At 40.2% G+C, this 21,019-nt stretch overlaps 1 protein-coding gene across 2 annotated transcripts in view; it reads right to left on the reverse strand.

The window, feature by feature from the left end:
• Nucleotides 1–21,019, reverse strand: part of apba2b (amyloid beta (A4) precursor protein-binding, family A, member 2b) — a 68,193-nt gene that overhangs the window by 31,879 nt on the left and 15,295 nt on the right. For both annotated transcript variants that reach the window (XM_014026358.1, XM_014026350.1), the window contains exon 2: nt 13,672–13,722. The gene's annotated coding sequence lies outside the window, so the exon portion shown is untranslated. The remainder of the gene's footprint in view (nt 1–13,671; nt 13,723–21,019) is intronic.

Here is a 21,019-nt window from a genome sequence, read left to right on the forward strand (position 1 = left end):
AACTTTAGGATCGATACTCTCCGCGACCCAGGCTGGACATCATTATTATCATACTAATGAAAAGTAAAAAGATGAAGCTACTGGACTTGTGTTTTGGAGCTGTAAACACACGGAGCTACAGATTTAAACAGCGAGACTTGAAGTTAGTGTCTTATCGATCCTGCACCCCCTCCTCCTGATGAAAAACTCAGATGAATGTGACATGAGCGTTCACACTGCAGTCACTTTGAAAACATCAGATATACTGTATATCCGATTTAAAACCACATACTGAAACGGCCTGGGTCGGATTTGAAAAAATCGGATTTGTCTCGTTCAGACTGTCATAAAAAAATCGGATTTGTCTCGTTCAGACTGTCATAAAAAAGAAGGATATGAGTCAGATGGGTCAAAAAATCGGATTTGGGTCGGATTTGCCTGCAGTGTGAACGTAGCCTTGGTCTTGTCTCGGACTCGACAGCATTTGCACCTGGTCTTGTTTCGGTCTCGGACATTGAGGGCGCAGYATTTTATTTCAAGACCAGTCAAGACCTAGCCTGGTTAAAACCAGACCCTTGTCCTTCGCTTTGCTTCATACGAGGGTCCAGACTCTCAGCTGTCGAGAAGCGATTCTTGCTGGAGGCGTGACCTCTGCTGAAGTCTGTTGAAGAAATGATTGGATCAGTTGGCAGCGATGTATGTGTGCCAACTCCACTGTGAAGGAGGCTAAGCTAAGAAGCTAAGCGTACAGCAACTTGTACATTTCGCAGTGCTTCACTTTCAGAGACGGTGGGGACAGCATCAAACTTTTACCGTCACTTACGTTAGTCTGCCTCTGTAGAAAAATTCTTTCTTATGCTCTCACACAAAGATTTTGTCAATTTTAGCTCTATATATTAGGTTAGCTACATGTGTGCACAATGCTCCATCTTTTAGGACACTAGTTTTTTTTCTGGTCTTGGTCTTGGTTCAGGCCCTAAAGGTCTTGTTTCAGTCTCGAGACACTGTGGTCTTGGTCTTGACTTGGTCTCGGGTTAGGTGGTCTTGACTACACCTTTAATAACTACCATCTTTTCTTTTTACTTGGCATGACCAAAGTGAAACAGGAAGTGATGACAAAAGTGTGTTCCCTCTTTGTTTGTTGAACTTTGCTACTGTCGGTGTTGTTAGCCACTGTAGCAAGGCTCTGTTCATGTCACTTCCTGTTTCTGTTTTGTACTGTGGGGGAAACCGGAGTACCCGAGGAAAACCCACGCAAGCACGAGGACAACATGCAAACTCTGCACAGAAAGACCCCAGGTCCAAACCGAGGATTGAACCCAGGACCTTCTTGCACCGAGCCATGGTGCTTCCCCAAAAATATGTTTATAAACTGTTGTGACATCCCACAACATGCACATGYTAATATCGCTTCAAACATTATCCAAGTAAATCTCTTTCGGCAAAGCTGTTTCCATGTGTGCAGGGATGTTGTCCAGTTGCCTGGGAACCTGAATACAAATGGAGTGACTCGAGAAAAGGAGCAAAAAGAAATCAGAGTCCAGCCGGTTCCATCACTGTGCTCCTATTCTCATTTCCTACCTGCCCACATGGAGCAAATATCTGCCTCCAATACAAATGCTTTTGATACAGTAGGCACTGATTCATGCTGCTACCCTCATCACTAAAACCGCTGAACACACACGCACATACATACAGAGGATCTCATTTGTCTGTTTGGAACCACATCTAGAGTCCTCAGGCAGCAAAACACATCAGCAGCTGTAGGATAAAGCTTTGAGTTATGCTCAGATAAAAACATGTCCTATATGTGTGTGCATGCATCTGCATATTTCTGTGTGGAGCATGTGAATAAAAGAGGTGGACCGAGGAGCAGCCAGAGGACGAGAGAAGCAATCCAAAGCAGCAGATGYCTTAGTTAGAGTGTGGGCCTCGGGAATACTGATGTCTCTCTGCCTTGAATATTTAAGTCATGACCTCCGATCGCACCAGAGGAAGATAGTCCGGCTCGTATAAAGAGAGAGGCGAGACGGTAAAAGAAATGAAAGTAAATCACAGAGGGGTGAAGATTTTTTTTTTTTTTTTGTAGAAAGCAAACTCTAAAAGATGGAGCCCCTTTTAACATATCCACCAGAAAACCAGAACAAACATCCTGAATTATTTCTTTTTATGCAATATCTGCAATTATTTAAAGATGCACCGACTGAGGTTTTGTGGGCCTTTTGAGTTTTCTTGAACAATCAACATTCAGGTTATGTTAGTTGTTTCCCCACATCAGTCTTCTGCCCTTGAAACATTTTTTACAGTATAAGAACGTGTTAAAAATTGGATAACTTAATTGTGCAGAAAACCAAGCAGTATTACCTTTGTAGAAAAGACTAAGTCCTTTCACCAGCCTTTCCTCTGAGACCTTACAGTAGAGGCAGGTGTATCGATACCAAGGTGAGCATCAGTATRGGATCAATATCAGCATGGTGTGATCGATACTGTGTTTATGCTTTATTTGCACAAATTAAGGTTAATTAATTCACAAATAAAGTAAAAAAATAAAGTCAGTATTGGATTTAGAGTTAGCCATTAGCCAAAACCCTTCATGCAATTGAAGTTTTTTTGTTGCTTCATTGAAATTGTTATATTTTTGTTACGTTGTTGCCTTTTTGTTATTTTTGCACTAGTGACTCCTAAACAAATTGTAGAAAAATATAATAGGGGGCTTATTTTATCATTTCTACTATTACATTGTTTTATATTGCTATAGTTACTCAATAGAAACATTTTTATTTGCCCAAATTATTTGTCTAGGTGTTTTATTTATCATATTCGACTGACTAAAGGCAAAATCACAAAATCATTTAATGAAACTGACGAAAGTATCAGTATCGGCAGTGTTGGGCAGCACTAATCTAAAAATTAGTTGCACTAGCCCTAAAACACTAACTCAGATATTCAGGTCCCCTAATTCTAAAGCACTAATGCACTGAAAGTTTCAGCAAAAGCTAATTCTAAAGCACTAAAATAACCCAATAAACCCATGCTTCAACAGACAGCATGAGTCACATGTTGCCATGTTGCTCTTTGAGTTCATATATTGTCAGTATATCATCACCTAGTGGATCAGTGACACACATATGAACAAAATGTGTGACAGCTTTCACCGTCAGCTGTTAACATTAACGTTGATCAATAACATTTAAAGACCTCAGTTAGTGCTTCTAAATTTAGCCTATAAATTTAGCAAGTGCTAATCCACTAATAAATTTTAAAATTAGCAAAAACCCTAAACCACTAATCAGGAAATTAGTTCCCCTATTAGTGCTTTAGGGGAACTGTGCCCACCACTGGGCATTGGCATTACTAGTCCTGTATCACCCAGCTCTACCTTACAGACACAGCTAACTTTGAGTTTGTTTTACTCAAAGACATGCTGCCAATGCAACAACAAAACAGGCTTTAGTGTGTTCACTGACATGAAAAATGGTTCTCTTTTTTTTTGTCTTTTACTAACAAATCAAACTGAAAACCAGGAGCTGCAGATCACACAGAAACACCTCCTTGAACCTCTACAATAAATGTGCAACTGCTCTWCAACATTCCAGAAAAGCAGCCCCGTCAGTTATTTGATTTAGGAGCACATCCGAGCTTAATATTCAGATTCTATATTCTGAGGCACCGGCCATAAAAGTCCGTGATCCATGAAATAACTCCCGCTGCCGTTCATCGGTCATCTTTACCAGGGTCGGCTCTGATCATGTGATCTTGTAAACATTCAGGTCTCCACATAAAACTGCCCTTCCAACATTTCCACATCATTGAGCACACGTTGATAAAGGGTGTATTAGAACCTAATGGTGCAGCTTGTAAACGAAGAACAGAAGCATTAAAAAGAGATGAAGCAAGGATGTTTTTTTCTCTCTCAGCTGCTTCATTAGGATTCAGTATTTGTTCTCTGCCCGGTCTCCGACTCGCTTCCAGATGACAACAAGAGGGACATGTGGGAGCCGGGCGGAGAAGGACAGCAGAGGCAGGGTGAGCGGCGGTAATGGCACAGGACCACAGGATGCTTCCCCACCGCCCGGCCCGCCAGCGTCCTTTAAAAAAAAAAAAAAAAAAAACAGCACAGTGCCACAGACACACCCTCCTCCTTCACCCTTGACTGTTACCATGGCAACTCTTTGTTTTCCAACTCGGCATCAAGAAGGACCGAGCTCAGCCAATCATCAAACAACGCCGTGCGCTGAATGAACACACGACGCAAGCACACAAACATCTCCACTGTGATAATATTGCTCGTTTTTTTGTCTTGCTTTGCAAACGTAACACTCAGGAGCACTTTTGACGACGCATGAAGGCAAAATAGTCTTCAACAGATACGTGTTTTGCTTTTTGGGCAGGCTTCGCTTCAAAGTGCACTCTTCTGAAGCGACAGCAACACGAGCAAAAAAAAAAGCCGTCGTTCAGATTCACAATGGCGAGAAACAAAAACGCAAGGGAACAAAAAGTACAAACAAATCATTTCAAGATAGTAAAAAAGAAAAAAAAAACAGAAAAACACTCAGACTGCTTTATCTGATTTGTTGCTTTTCTCTATAATACTTGAACACTGAATGGCTTCCATGCTCCTTTTTACTTACTATTCGGTATCATTATCTGGTCATTATAACAGTTTGCACAGGTTTTTGAAGACCCAACAACACAAACATCACCCTCAAGCTAAGATGTTTTTACTTACAATAAGTAAACGGTTTGCATCACAAAATAAAAATAAAAAAGTCAAAAAAATGAAGATGATTGCACTGTTCTTTTAAACACATCGGCCTGTTTTGCCTCCGTGCAGCAGAGTATCTTCCCTGGTATTTTCCTGAGTTACATTGAGGTTATTTGTTTGACTGGTGTAACGGTGACAAGCTGTACCCCCCAGTGGGAAGGGAGGCATGTTAGAGAGAGTGTTGCCAGGCCAATCAAGCCTCAGTCTCATGCCATTTAATGCAACGCTCGCTCCAAAGCGGGTTTCGCACAATTATTTTCGGTGACTTTATTCGATGGAGGCACAAACAAGTGCAGTTAATGTTCGCATAAACTGTTTGTGGTTTCCACGCAGATATTTGTAGATTTGCTTTGCATTACGTGAATGCAACAACTTTTTTTCCTTTTTTTTAAATGTTCTTACAGCCATCTGTCGACTGCAGGTATGAGCTCCATCTGTGCACGGTGATTATAGTTAGCCTGAAGCACCGATGTGCCGCAGTTATGAAGATGTTCGCTAGTTTTGTTCAGCAGTCACAAGAGTGCTGCGTAAATGGTCACAGAAACGGGCGCTCCAATTTTGTTGCGTCCACACAAGTCCTGTGGCTGATTGTAAATCACAGAACTCCTTTTATAGAGTGTTCTTTGCAATAAATGTTTTCTTAAAGGGGCAAAATTATGTGTTTCCCAGGCATATGTTTAAATTCTATACCATAATAAAGTAATTATGTCACCTTTAGTTGTTATTAAAATGTTGTTTTTATGTTTAAATCGAAAATAAACTTGACTTTATCATTTGCGTTTCTAAACACCATGAAATTGGCCTCTGTCTCTTTAAAAACCTCCTTCGGATCCCGTCACGCCTATTTTAGCACATCATCATAGCCGCTTCTCTGCTGTTTACAACCTGGAGCGTCGTAGCACGCTTTTGTTTTAATGATAATTTAAAAAGCAGCAACATRATACAAGATCGGTTTTGGAAAATTGCATCTCAGGATACATGTGAACCTTACTGTCGGACCGGAAAGTACATTTTTTAACGAACCGGAGTGATTACAGAGAAAACAACTGATAAGATTATTTCAGTCGCTAACACATACACACACATACTGATCGTAATAAGTTACAAATCTTAAACACATAGACCAAACAATATGTGAACAAAACAATGCAAGTTGTTTTTCAGCTTACCTGTGCAGGTGACAATAGTGTTTAGTGCAAAAAGGACTGAAATGAGAAGCTGTTAGTATTGGAGCTACAGACGCAGTGTCCCTTTGCTCATGCCGACAGCCTACAGGAGTCACGGGTGGGGTGCGCGGGTGGGCGGGTGCAGAGGCTTAGTGTAGTTTCCTTGGCTGCAATGAGAAGTGGTATTGTGAGCTCAGCAGACATGGTTTTCACCAGGTGTTTGCTAGCCTGCTTAAAACCAGACCCCTTGTCCTTCACTTTGCTTCCTACGAGGGTCTGAACTCTCGGCTATAGAGAAATAATTCTTGCTTGAGGCGTGGCCTCTGCTGAAGTTTAAAATGATTGGATCTGTTGGCCGCGACGTATATCGCTGTGAAGGAGGCTAAGCTAAGAAGCTAACTGGAAATTGCGTGGGCTTATAAACAACCCTACTGAGAGGAGAGAAGTACGGAGCCGAATGAGACGACTGTAAATGAGAGCTGCTGCTTTGTTAAACAAATTTAATTTAATTTAGAAGCCTTATCAACACAGACTGGCTTCATTCACTTCCTCCACTGCTATTGCTAAACTCACAAGCAGACACTGCGCAGAAAACCGACGTCGTTCAAAACTCCGCCTTCTGTTTGCTGACTGGCCCAGGTTAAAWAAACTGCAAGCAGACACTGCGCAGAAAATCAACGCCCTGTTCTTTGATTGGCCCAAATCAAATGCTCCCGAATAAATCCTTGTCTATGGGAGAAATCCCAAACAGAGCAGTGACGGGAAACTAGAATTGAGCAGAACTGCGTAGGAAGCAAAGGGCCAGGCTAGGTGTTTGCTAGTTGTTGCTGCCGGAGTGGCGGGGTGGGCCGTGGGGGCTGGGGAGGTGTGCTCTGTGATGAGGAAGCTCGGATCAGAGACACAGCCCAGAGGAGGAGCTGATCCCAAAAGGTGGTTCTAGTCCCAACCAGTTGTTTTTTGTCTCAGGACACTATAGGATTTCTCAAACATGCATGAATGAGACAAAGCAAGACTCTGGGRATGTTTTTGATGAGAGGATAACATTATAACATGATATAAAACTCAAAGTTGATTTTCCATGATTTTTCCCAGCATGGTGACAGATAAAAATGAATTACATTGAAGAAATTTATTGATCATTTACTTTATAAATACAGTGTTTAAATAACTACTTTTAAGACACACTGAATACATAATTCCTTTTAAAAAATAAACTTTAAAATTCAAATATCAAAGGTTAAGCAAACCAATCTGTCAACCAGGTCAGCTTACAGAGTGATTTTAAGATATCACCAGGTGGAATACAGGACTAAGATGGCATGCGTTTAAAGAAATTACATGAAACAGTGTAAAGATTGCCTGGCAACGGGCCCAGCTTGCAGAAAGCTAAGCACAGCTAAACGGCCCCAAGGGGAGACAGATACTGGGGCAATTTCATAGGGTTTAATTGAAGCGGTCCATGGGATTTGGTTACTAATGAGAGGGAATAAATGAAAAACAGTCATAGACAGATGAAAAATAGTTTAAAATATGCAAAAATATAAAAGTTAGAGGGGAAATTATAAAGCAGCATCTGTACCGTCACCTAAAGAGATGGGGTGGAACAACAATATCTTTAACTTTAAAGTAACATTTTCTCATTAAAACAAAATACTTATTTTAAAGAATAACATTTTGGATTTTAATTTGTAGTTTTCTACAACTTTAATTAATAAACTTTAACAGGGAGCTTGTAGATTTTATGCTTATTCTCGCCTTGTTTCCTGTTTTTGGCATATTTTCTCAGCAGCGCCACACACAGTCCTGGCATATCTACTACAGCAATTTAAAATCATTTTCAATGTTTTTGTGTAGTTTTCTAGAAATGATGTGTAAATGAGGAGATTTTTAGAAGGAATAAATACAGTAACTTTGGAAAATCATGTTTTTAAGTGTGTGAGAAAAGACTTCAGTTCAGATTTCTTAAAACCAGAGCTACAAAAACCATCACAGGGAGGAAAGTGGTTCTTTTTGTGTTTAGATATTGGCAAACCTCCACAGAGCAGGACGGACAAAGACAGTGACCCTTATTTCGCTGTTACACTGACCTGTCCTTTCTTCTGAACTGCCACTTAAATTTCAGAGAGAAGAAAGTGAGAATTGCTCCTTGGCTTACACAATACCCCACCATATCCCTCAGTGGCACGACTTTTATAAACCTGCTCCTTTTTGACACAGCTCAGAAAACCGCCCTTTTGCAGAATTAAAAATGGCCTCTAATGCTTTATTCTTTGTCAACTCTCGATCAGCAGCAGCAGGTACTAGCAGCTATCCTTTTCACTTTCAGACTCATTCAAATTGAACTGCTGAGCCAGGTGATTTCTTCTTAATGACCTGTGATATTGGAGGATTGACAGCTGACTCATAATTGCATTTAGGGCGGATTGAGCTGCAGCATCAACCCTTATTCTCAACCAGTCAGCTCAGATATCAGGCTTCAGGGGGGAAAATAAATAAATAAAACAGTGTGTACTTCTATTCCTTCAAGCCCGGCTTCTCCAGTGACACATCCCAGAGAGAAATGCTGATAATATTCATTGGATGTGGTGACGGTCACTGTGTTCGGTGACAGCAGCAAAAAGAGAGCAAGTCGTATTGGGCTGCAAAATATCCCTTATCTAATGGAGAGGCAGATGGGCTGAGCGGTAATGGCTCGGCCCTTTATTATAGTTTGATGCAGGCACATGAAATAATTTCTGTGTGCTGTCAGTTACACCCCCCGTCTCCCCCCATTGGGAAAACAGGTCGACATATACAGTGAGGCTCGCTCCATCAGCTCTCCTTCAATCTTTCTTCACTCGTGAACGGGCGCTGGTCAACTCTGGCGTGAAAGGTGGCGGGCGATATGCATTCGTTAGCATTAGTAGGCCTTTAACCGTAATCATTCAATCAGGCAACAAAGCCGTGTTTTAATCACCAGCCTTGTCGCCTCACACTGACATTTTTCTTATCCGAGTGCGAATGTTTATCTGCGTGTGCATTAGTTTCTCACACCTGTGTGAGAATGTGGGTCAGGTGACAGAGTGTCTCTGGTTTGTTGCGTCTGACTAAATGTGGTGCGCGTGCAAGCGCGTGTGTGAAAATGTCACATCAGTTCTCCAAAAGCAGGCAGAGCGCCACACCTCTCAGCATCTTTTATACTTTACTGAACCCAGGGGGGAAACGCACACAGTCAGGCTGGAAGATTGAAATCTGCCCAGCTCCACTCTCTGCTAACACATAATACCTGCCTCGCATAGCGGCGCCGCTTCAAAAAGACTCGCTAATGTCTTTTCATGTGCACGTTGCATAATCAATAATTGCTTCTTTTCCCCACTCCCACCATCCTTAAGGTTAATAACTAGTGAGAGACAAAAGCCACCTGTGAGTTTCCTCACATCAACTATAAAGCTATGCTAATCAGGTTGGGGGATTCTTCTCAAAAGTGGCAGCCTGGAGAAAACAAGAAGGCAATAAACACTGCAGCAAGTGGAGTTTGACAAAGGGAGGYAAGCTTGCTGTGTAATAATGTATGATTCAAAAGCTATTTTAAGATCGCGGACTGCTAAACCTAGATTTCTTTGGGGAAATCTCCCAGAGATTTCTCATCGAAAAATGTGCCATGCAGCAACACATCATCGCTGCAGTTTGACAATGAGATGCTCCATTTCAGTATTATACAGTACCTCCATACTATTAACAAATATGCATCTGATAGCATTAGGTGGTGTTAATGGTGTCTGCTCCTGTTTGTATGTTAGCCATAGCATCTARACTATATTGCCAAAAGTATTTGCTCACCTGCCTTGACTCACATGAGCTTAAGTGACATAATCACTAATCCATAGGGTTCAATATGATCTTGGTCCACCCTTTGCTGGTATTGCAGCTTAAACTCTTCTGGGAAGGCTGTCCTCAAAGTTTAGGAGTGTGTTTATAGAGATTTTTGACCAGAAGCACATTTGTGAGGTCACATACAGATGTTGGACTGAAGGCCTGGTTCTCAGTCTCCACTCTAATTCATCCCAAAGGTGTTCTGTAGGGTTGAGGTCAGGACTTTGTGCAGGCCAGTCAAGTTCATCCACACCAGACTCTGCTATCCATGTCCTTGGACCTTGCTTTGTGCACCGGTGCATAATCATTTGGATGGGTGAGCAAATACTTTTAGCAATACAGTGTATTTCTGAATGAGCCCATTGTTTAGTATAGGAATGCCTAAAACACTACAAATAAGATTGCAAAAAAATAAAACAAAATAAAGAAAAACGAAAGAATTTACGAAAACAATATTGTGATAGGAGCCCTGTTATTTGAGGATTTTATTTTGCGTCAGCATGAACATATTGGTCAGTAAGGAAACACGCTTTTTTTAATGAAAAGTTAAATTAGACAACTGCTTCTTCATCATTTTCTGAGAACAGATGTCATTGTTTCCAAGGAGGAYGGGATCGTTTGAGACAGAATGGTCTCATTGGATTGATGAACGGCATCACTGATCCCATGATGACATAAATCTGGATTATTCCTGCGCTCCTTTAAATCCCRTTACATCACAGTTCTCGGTATCTGGTCTTTTAGTTTGACTTAAAAACCGTAGATTACCTCTATTAAACACGCTGAACGAGCTGGTTTAGTTGTAGATAAAAAAGGCAATTATTCACCTGAAAGATGATCTGCTGACATTTCTCTGAGAGCTACAAGAAATCAATGAAAAAAAGGCAAGCAATTTCTTACAGTTGTGCTGCTGGCTCGGTTGATTTGACAATTTGACCAGTGGTGGGCACTGCTAACCAAAACGTTCACTAACCAGTATTCCGCTAAACAGGTTACAAAATTAGTGGAAGCTGAGGCTAAATGCTAAGATTACTCAATCTGAGTCACGTTTTCATCTCCATCCAGTTGGGACTGACAAACGTTCTTAGTTTTCTATTCATTTAATGTTAAGGTGGGTGGGCTCATCTGTGGCAAATCGGCCATTTCAAACCAGAGTTACAGCCCTGTTTAATTTATAATAATTCCAGATTACTCATTTCAGAATAAAACCATGTCTTTCATCGAGTTAATATTTGTTTATAAATATTGTTTGAAAATATTCAAACATCTATCCATCCATCCATTATCTTCCGCTTTATCTGAAGTCGGGTTGCGGGGGCAGCAGCTTGAGCAGGGAAACCCAAACCTCTTTCCCCCAGCCACCTCTTCCAGCTCTTCTGGGAGAACTCCAAGGAGTTCCCAGGCCAGCCGAGAGACAGTCTCTCCAGCGTGTCCTGAGTCTTCCTCGAGGTCTCCTCTCAGTTGGACATGCCTGAAGCACCTCCCTAGGGAGGCGTCCAGGAGGCATCCTTACTAGATGCCCAAACCACCTCAACTGGCTCCTCTTGACGTGGAGGAGCAGCYGCTCTAGTCTGAGTCTCTCCTGGATAACTGAACTTATCACCCCATCTCTAAGGGAGAGTCCAGATACCCTGTGGAAAAAACTCATTTCGACCGCTTGTATCTACGATCTTGTTCTTTCTGCCACTACCCAAAATTCGTYACCATAGGTGAGGGTAGGAACGTATTCAAACAACAAAAAGGAAATACTTTATCGTATTTTATACGCAGTCATTCATTATTTGAAACACACACACAGCCTGACATGTCCAACACTGCTTGTAAGAAGGGATCATTTTTATTTAATTCTGGATAAACTGCATATAAACTGAAGTTTATAAACTGGAAAACATTAGRGGACCAATTAGCTTCCGCTAATCTCCAAAGTTAGCAACAACGCTAATCTGCTAATTGAGAAGCTATATCTGCTTTTAGCTATTTAGCATAACCGTGCCCACCTCTGATAATAGCTTGACAACGTGTTAAGCATATAAAACAAACAAAATGCAAATATAATATACAATGTCAAACACAAAACATTTTAAAATAAACACTGAAGATCTACTTTAAATGTGAAAAGTAGCAGTTGGAAGCATTTTTGATGACAGATATGAGTGACTGCACAATGTGGCATCAAATCCCACTATGACTTACAATCCCAGTATGACTCACCAGCAGACACATTAATAATTCTGCAGCTTTCCCTTTACATCAAAGCATTTAATCAGAATAAAAGGGAGAGGAGTAAACGGCAGACTGAGCACACATCATTGCAACGGACTCCGAATGCAGTCATCCACAAAACTGCTCTCCTGCTGACGTTTATTTTTTAAATCCAAACACCCGTGGATAAATACTATCTTTGACACGCAGATGGATGGAGCCTTTCTTTGACAAAGACTGGTTGTGAAAATTGTCTGCGGTTCCGGAGACTGACAAAATTTCAAGATTGCAGACAGTCCCAGGCAGGGTTTTAGAACAAAGAACATTGCCCTGTCCTTTTTTGTTTATCAAAATCGATTGTAAATTTGAAATTAGAAGAAACGAATGGAAGTAGTTCATGAATGAAAACCCCTAAAAACTACAATAACAAAGACTAACAGAAGACTGTGGGGTGTCAGGATGATCTAGAGCCCTAATTATTTCTCTGTCTAGTGGGACAGTGCTGCACCAGGGTGGATGAATATTTCTACAGAAAAATTAATAAATGATGAGGGAGGCAGTGTGGTGAGGCTCACAGAGATGCTCAAATGTTTTGTGTCTTCTTCCTTCACCCCGATTCAGCTTTCTATGATGCTGCTTTATTTGTTATTTTCACAGATCTGTGTCATATTAAGAGATGGTTGTGGAGACATTATTTAATAAATATACATAAAATACTAATTATTTAATTACTTTCTTATGCCAATCATAGTGCAAACGCTTTGAGGCATTCACATACTTCAGCTCCTTCAGGAAATTCCGGCTACAACTTTTTGGTACTTCAGCTACTTGTACTTTTGGACACATTTAGCTTTTTCTGCCATTTTTCATGTCTTCAACATCCATAAAACCCTTTAAAATTTTAATAAAACTTTACTGTACTGTTTACTTTTTGTTCTGGTTCAACTTTCTTCAGCTTTTATTTTGCCGATTTAAGCTTTTTGCTGTTTTTTTAGCCATCATTCTGACCTTTTCTTCTACTACTTTAATTTTTTCTTTTGTTCCTTTCACTTTCTTTTGGCCCTCTTCAGCTTTTTCTGCCCCTTTCAGCTATATTTCTACACCTTTTACTTTTTATTGGCAAATTTCTGCATTTTTCAGGTCTTCACACAGCTTTTATTTTCACAGTTTGGGTACTGTAACTACAGCTGTACAATACTGAAATATTTTATATAAAAACTAATAGGATTTGCACAGTGTTGTGTTATTAAATAACAGCATTTTCAGATAGATTCTGCAAAGCACTAAAATATGTCAGTGGCATTATTTTATTGATTTGTCTTTTATGCATACAGGTATTAACCAAGCACAGAAACTGTGTTACATTCTCACGTTTTRCACCTGGAACCAAAGTTGGTAACACGCTTAGTAAAAAAATTGCATGAAAAATATTCTAATGGAGGATTTCACAGGTACAACAGTCAGTGAAAAGGCAGACAAGTTAATAGTCTTCTAATATTTGCTAGTTTATCTGTTACCTTCCTAACTTCACGTCTGACTTTAGCTGTGATTGAGAGCACCTAAAACTGGACATCCTATCAAGTCTGAAGTGTCTATCCAGCTGAGGAGGACTGAAATACCCAATGTGGTTGAAAAAAACCGTCTCACAATCTTTTCCATGACATTATGCTATAATAACCTGTCGAGACGCAGTAAAAGAAAACTTACTGGTATCTGAAAGTAGGCCGAGCAGCTCTACTGTTTGTTCCAAATGGAGACCTGAAATACAAAAGGAGAAAAATCAGCYTCAAATTGAGGATACGAATAAAAGCCACACAGTTCTGCACGAACTCTCCACTGTGAATTTATTCTTCCAATGTGAATTTTTTTTATTTTATTTTATTTTTCTGCTTGGCCTTCAGGAGGAGTCGGATGCTTTTTACTCTCTCTCCTGAACCTGTCCCTGTCCCTCCTTTCCTGCTTCGCAGCTTTTTCAAGCCTTTCTTCTATCTATCATCCAAAAARAAAAGGAATTATGGATTTGGTCAACTGGTCTCTGAACGCAATTGACACTATTTTTTCCACACTGAGATTGGAACGAGGGGAACGTAGCTGTCCCAGTGGAATGGTTGCTGCTGGTCGGGTCACTGGTTCTTGGGGCTGGAACCTGATCTCTCTGGCACCGCTTTCCATCGAAGATGTGGGAGATTTGTACATATTTGGATTTATGATAGTTGGATTTCTGCTGATCGGCGGAGGTGGATATCTGGCTAATCAGAAAATGAAAGTGATCCTGACAGCAGTCCAGGCCTGTGAGAGGCTGTCAGGAACCATGGACGGAATCTCCCGTACTGGTAACACACAGACTCAGACGCTGGGGAAAATACGTTGCAAACTGTGTGTGATTCTGATGAGAATCGTGGCTCAGCAGCGTGCCCATGAGATGTAGGATTACTCCTGTGTGAAGTTTCAGACAGAAAGAGGCGAGGAGGTGATGAAATTTGGAACATTCTGCATTTTTTTGCCATTTCAGAGATGCAGTTAAGACTGTAAAGCGGCTTGTCCCAAAACAATTGTGTTCATCTTTTGGATCCCAGCAGCTGTTGGCCTTGGTCAGTCAGCAGTCATCAAAACTTCCTGGGAGGATACTGTATGTCAACAAAGGATTGATTCRCCACTCCCTATCCCCGTATAATCCGTGAGGATCAGTCTGAAGGCCGTGGTGATTGAGAAAGGGGAAACCCTGAACTCTGGGACTGAGCTTGGGAGGATAAGATCTGGTTTCTGGACTCTGACTGGTCTTGGATTGGTTCTAGCATGGAGTATTAACCTGGAACGTCACCGACTCCACTGAATCCTGTCCCRCGTACCATGTGTTTGATCCCCAGCCCCTCCCCTCCCCAGCTGCCTTGCTCTAGAGAGTCGTTTTTTTGTGCATGTGATTCTGTGTTTATGAGTAAACATAGGATCAGAGCATCTTTTTTAACTCGTATATCCTACTGTGTATTTCCAAGCTGCAAAAGGTAGCATGACCATATTGCACAAGATCTCATTATCTGTTCTCATTGCATCATAGCCTTTCTAAACACCTTGAAATTGGCCTCCGTCTCTCTAAGAACCTCCTACCATTTCTGACACTCCCACTTCAGCACGTCGTCACAACATTGCTTCATGCCATTTATAACCTATCCTAGAAGTGCTGTAAGAGGATAGTTTCCTTGGCATTTCTGATGGCCCCTGCTGGTGCCTAATTGTGCTTTCTTCAAAGTACTGGAAAGGGAGGAGCCCAAGGTCACATGAGGTTACATGGAGCGAATATAAGGAGCTTCCATTCCTTATATAGTAGTTGGCTGGTGGGTTGGTTGGTGTTTGGTTTGGTGTGTCGTGACGAGGTCTGGTGGGAGCATGACTGAGATGGCAGACGTGTGAGATGATATGCCTGGGAGTCATGATTGAGGTCCTGCTTGACGCTGATCCAGGCTTGAAGCTCGGTGCATGGCAGAGGGCCAGGTGGTGAGGCACACATGCCAGTTCGGCAKCTCCCAGGTGGACACCAGCGTACCTGAGTCGCTGCCCACAAAACTCCTAGACTTTGTTTTAATAAAGGCCTCTAAAGGACTTAAAACGGTGACTGGTGTCGTGTTCTCCCTTTCTTTGTTACTGACTCAAGAGCCGGGCTCTAACGCATTTAAAACTCTATTTCCTTGATTAAGGCATTTTTATTTGTCAAAAAAAAATGACTGGACTAAGATTATTTAGGATTATAAACTCAATTTATATGAAGTTCCACCAGGTGTTTGCTAATTGTGGAGGCACAGGGGAAGAAGGTCAGTCTTTGGGGTGGGAGCTCGGCTGCAGACTGAGCTCCAGGGAGGAGCTTTGGGTAAATAYGTGGAGCTTTGTACCAGCAAGTGTTTAGGCAGCTCCACATGGATTCAAGGATTTCTTAAATGAATCAAACACTAAGTATGTTTTTGATGAGGGAATGACATATGATATAAAGCTCAAAGAAGTCAACCTGCATAATACCCCTCTCCCAGCCCTGTAAACACATTGATTTGTTTCAACGGGGGCTCAAAGTAAAAGAGTATCAAATAAACACCTGTATGCTTTGATTCATAATTTACAGTTCTTTCTATACAACTAAAAGAGCACATGAATAATCTTTTCGGAGAGAATATTTTAAATATGTTGCTTTTAATCAGCCCTTTTTTCTGTAGCAGTGAAACTTGTGACAAATCGAAGCATGGCTGAACTCTACGTGACAGTGACTCCTCGAGTTCCGGAATTGCTCGCAAAACTGCAGCATTAACTCAGCTGTATTCTCCCAAAATCTGACAGCAGGGTTTCACCATCTGCCACCAAACCCAGGCCACATGCCATCTCATCCTCACAGCCTGTGACAGCTTCAAGGTTGCCGTCCCCACTTAGCAGAGCCACAGCTCTCACACACCGCAGGTGTCAGCGTAATGGCTCCTCACAACAGCTAGCAGGGGCCGTGCTGATAACACCGGAAAGGTCAGAGAGAGAGAGGCAGATCTAATGCTCCATGATTCGTAAATAAAAAGTACAAATATGAATACATTTCTGTTTGGCTTTGGCTACTGATAATTTATTTTCCATTATTTAACAAGACAAGTCCAGTTGAGATTGCAGATCTCTTTTTCAAGGGAGGCCTGGGCCTGAAGGCAACCTATTGTACATGTTTTGGTGGTGGGGGAAACCATAATAAATAGATTTACTGAAATCCTCCAGAAAAGTATTGTAGATAGAAGATTAAAAAAAATACAAGCTACACCTTAGTAGAAAATGACAAAAAATATTTCAAAAACAAATTTTCACATAATCAAATGCAGCACAGAGCTGGAAATTTGTTTTGTGCTAGTGAAAATATTGTTTTCAAAAACACCCTGAAGGTTTACACCATCTAAAACCTGCCTGATTTCTCACCTTTATCATGTTTTACTCATGTTTTTATGCCACTTTAACCCAAATGAATCTGTACTTGTAATAATAATTTTGTTCGGACAGGTGATCTTAATTTTCAGGTGGTGTTCGAGTCAAAAAGTGACGGTATGGTCAGATTTTATTCTCAATAGAATGAGGAAAAACACAACACAATCATGTTGGAGGTAATTGAACTGAAAGCGTCTCATCTAATGTTATTGTAGTTCACCATGGTTCCTCTCTTACTTGCATTCAGCCCTAAGGCCTACATGGGTCCCACAAGTCCAATTTACACTGCAGCATACTGCAGTATCCAAGACACAACACTCAGCAGATCTGTCTCACAACACAAGATACAAAACACAAAAACTTTTGAAGTAAGAGTAATGCTAAGAAACCTTAGTTTAGGATCAAACTTCAGTCTCAACACTATATTCAAATGAAAATGTATTGATTTATATCTGTTTTACTTTTTACATGAATATTTTTATTAAAGCCACTTTTGAGAATCATAAACCTTTCTCATAACTTGTTTTGCTGTTGTGTAACATTTAGCTGAAAGCTCTCATAATAACTATTTTTTAATTAATTCTCCCTTACTGAGGTGTTAAGTAGAAAAAAAAACATTCAACAGGAGTATTCTATTTATAGATGAATTTTTCATCAGATGTTGGCTTCATTTTATGAATTTCTCTCCAAGCTTAATAATAACAGCCGTTGGGTTTCTATACATTTTTTGTGTACATTTGTAAATGCACGTATTACACATGCAAACACTAAATAAATGAGGGAACACTATGTTAGTGTATGCGTGCCCACATTTCAGCCAGAGGCTCTCCACTTCCGTTCTCGCTCATCGCTCCTGACTCTCGTTTTCACTCTGAAAGTCTTGCATAAGCCATTTCCTGACTTTAACAAACACCCAGTCAACATTTTACAAGGTTGCTTTCTGTCACGCTGCCATGACCTCCTGCCCCACAGTAATAACTAAGCACTCTTTTCTGAATTACAGACCTGAAGCTTCCTAATGATGGAACCGAGGATGAAATGTGAAGGCTTTGAGGCAGAGCAGAGATAAATAAAGATGCAGGCTCCTAACAGCCCCAGTTAGAATCCTGACCTGTAGCTTCTCACCAGCAGCAGCCGGAGTGATGTTTGAATGAATTTTATTTTTGATAAGAGTTTCAGCATAATGCATCCATAAATTGTGTCTTTATTGGAGGAAACTTAAATGTGCTTCTTCTATAAAAGGCTAAAAGATGTAGATTTAGTTTGTGCAGTTAAAAGGGGTGTGTGTAAAAGGTACAGTTTACCAAAATTAAACTGTGCAATTTCTAGGCACATAGTTCAATTTTATACCACAATGAAGCACCTATGTTATTCTCGGTTGTTATGAAAATGCTGTATGTATCAAAAATAAACTTTACTTCACATTACAGTCTATTAAACGCCTTGAAATCGGCCTCTGTCTCTTTAAGAACTATTTCCAAATCCCCCACTTCAGCACATCTTTATAACAATGCTTCAGGGAGGGGTGCTCTTTGGGGTGGGAGCTTGGCTGCAGACTGAGCCCCAGGGAGGAATTTTGTACAAACAGGCGGTGCTTTGTACCAGCAAGTGTTCTCTGAGCTGAGCTGTAGTTCTCTTAAATCACTCATACGCACAACTTAAGAACAAATCTGTTAGTTTAAACAGTTCTTGCATAAGGTCCATTACTATTATTTGGCTCCTGATTCTTATGCAAGTGAGCCTTCTAAAAATTAAAGAATACAAGATTATAGTCTCAGTCTTTTCAAATTAAGTAAAATAGTGCACTTGGTAAGACTTCATAAAATAAAATAAAATAAAATAACAAGATTAGTCTACCACATCCTGCTCTTGCTTAGTAAACAAGCCTCAAAACAAGATCAAACGTACAATTTGGCAGGCTTAATGCCTGTAAAACTTGGTTAGGTGGACTATTTTTGTAGCGTAAGGAGTTGCTTTTCTCAAACTAAACTGAAATCCATTTTTGAACGCTTGCAGTTTTCTGTCACATAACTCTGAAAAGCCTTTCATTACAAATTCCTGCATGCATAAAAAACAAAAGATTAACAAGAAAAGCTCCAGCTGAACACCTTCATACACAAAGTAAGCACAATTCACTACTGACATACGCTTCTACCCACTGAGGCCTTAAATATAACCCTCTGATAAGGATAATGGAAAACCTCTGAATTTTTTTTCCCTTAAGTAATTATTTCTGTTTGACTGCCCTTTTATTCTTTCAAAGGAAAGTGAAAAAAAGGCTTTTGTTTTTCGCCAGTTCAGTATTGATTTTGGTACTGCAGTGCCGACAGAGCTGGTACTTTTTGCAGCAGCTGCGTGATCAGGAAATAAAAGGGAAGAAAAAATTACATTTACCACATAAAATATTGCAAAACAGGACAATAGTCTGCCAGAGAATTTTCTCCAAATGCACCTCTTTCTTTTTATATTTTTTCGACATTGCCCTTTTCTTGTCACGCTTCTCATATCTCACATTTGACACGGCCGATAAAATAACATCTGTGTTCCTTCGGCTTTATCACACCAATGATGAACACACATCAGTAATGTCAATAAAAAAACATGCCAGGCTACAAAAAATTACAGCCCAAAGGCTGTCTTCATTACTATGCTTGAATAATGACGTCAAGTTGGGTAAAAGAAAGACATTTACCTTGGCGTCTCATACAACGCTGCTTAATGGAATAGCTGTCTGAAAAAGAAGAGAAATATAGGGTCTAACAGATGTGAATGTCAGCCCACTGAAACATTCACAGCAGTTTAGGCTTGACGCACATCTAAATGCTAATGTCATGTTGTTCTTTAAACCAAAGCAGTAGTTAAATGAATAGAAAGAGGAAAATGATTCCACCAGCGATAAATCTCACAAAACATGAAAACAGCTGTTAGTTTTCCTGAATGATTTCTGATTACGTTCTTTATTCACAAACATTGAACACACCCGAATTAGCATTATAGAAATAGAAGTGTACTTGTTCCAAATTATACATTCAGAACATACATAATTAAAATCAAGAAAAAATATAATGATTAAAATGACATTATGCCTTATTCTCTATCAACAGCTTTTTGGATTTATAATTTCTTAGAGATGCATATCACAACACAACAAATTATTCATATTAAAAAAACCTCACTAAAAATCCATGTATGTGACTTTAAAATAAGAAGAAGATACAGAAACATAGAATCAAAGTTAATTCTCTGTTGCTCCGTTCTTTCCTCACTAAAATAAAAGATGACTGAAATTCAGACTTAATTTTCTTGGCTTTGAAAATTGGCCAGCTGTCCTGAGAAGAATGCACTGAACCCAGTGACAAAAAGAAATCATAAAACTATTTTACATTTAAAGTATTCTCTTTGGGCAATATAAAATGTTACCAAGGGCTGAATTAGAGTTTGACACAGGTGGGGTTTATGGGTTCTCTCTGTGCATGCATGGGGTTTCTCCGAGTCCTCCGGTCTCCTCCCATAGACCAGAAATGTGAATATTAGGCTAACTGGTTTGCCCCTAAGAGAGTGAATGTTTGTCTCCTTTTCTCCATGTGTTCCTGTGATGGACGGGTCATGTCAAGAGTGTACCCCGCCCCCTGCACAGTGACCACTGGATGTGGGCACCGACCCACATGATTCAGGAATGAAGAAGTGGCTATGGATAATGGATGGATTCAAGAACATTGTTGAACTCCTTCATTTGAATTATTAAAAAATATATAATTTTTCCAAAAATACCTGTGAAACACAGCAAACGTTTATAGATTGTAACAGTTTGGATCCAAGTCATAATTTTGTACTGACTTTTGAGTTTGTCTTTGCTTCTGGTCATAACATCAGACTTCTGTCATAGTTGTTGTTTCCAGCTTCTCCCACCTGTCTCCCATTAGCAATCAGCACACCTGTTGGGACTGTTGTTAAGCTACATGGATTCTGCTGTTTCTTTGTTTGTGTTAACAATTGCACAACTAAGAAACAGTCCACAAAATAAATAAAATACATTATACTGTATATATATACAGATAGATAGATAGATAGATAGATAGATAGATATACAGATAGATAGATAGATAGATAGATAGATAGA

Source organism: Austrofundulus limnaeus, unplaced genomic scaffold (genome assembly GCF_001266775.1).
Source record: "Austrofundulus limnaeus strain Quisiro unplaced genomic scaffold, Austrofundulus_limnaeus-1.0 Scaffold5, whole genome shotgun sequence".
In the NCBI taxonomy this organism is placed as follows: domain Eukaryota; kingdom Metazoa; phylum Chordata; class Actinopteri; order Cyprinodontiformes; family Rivulidae; genus Austrofundulus; species Austrofundulus limnaeus.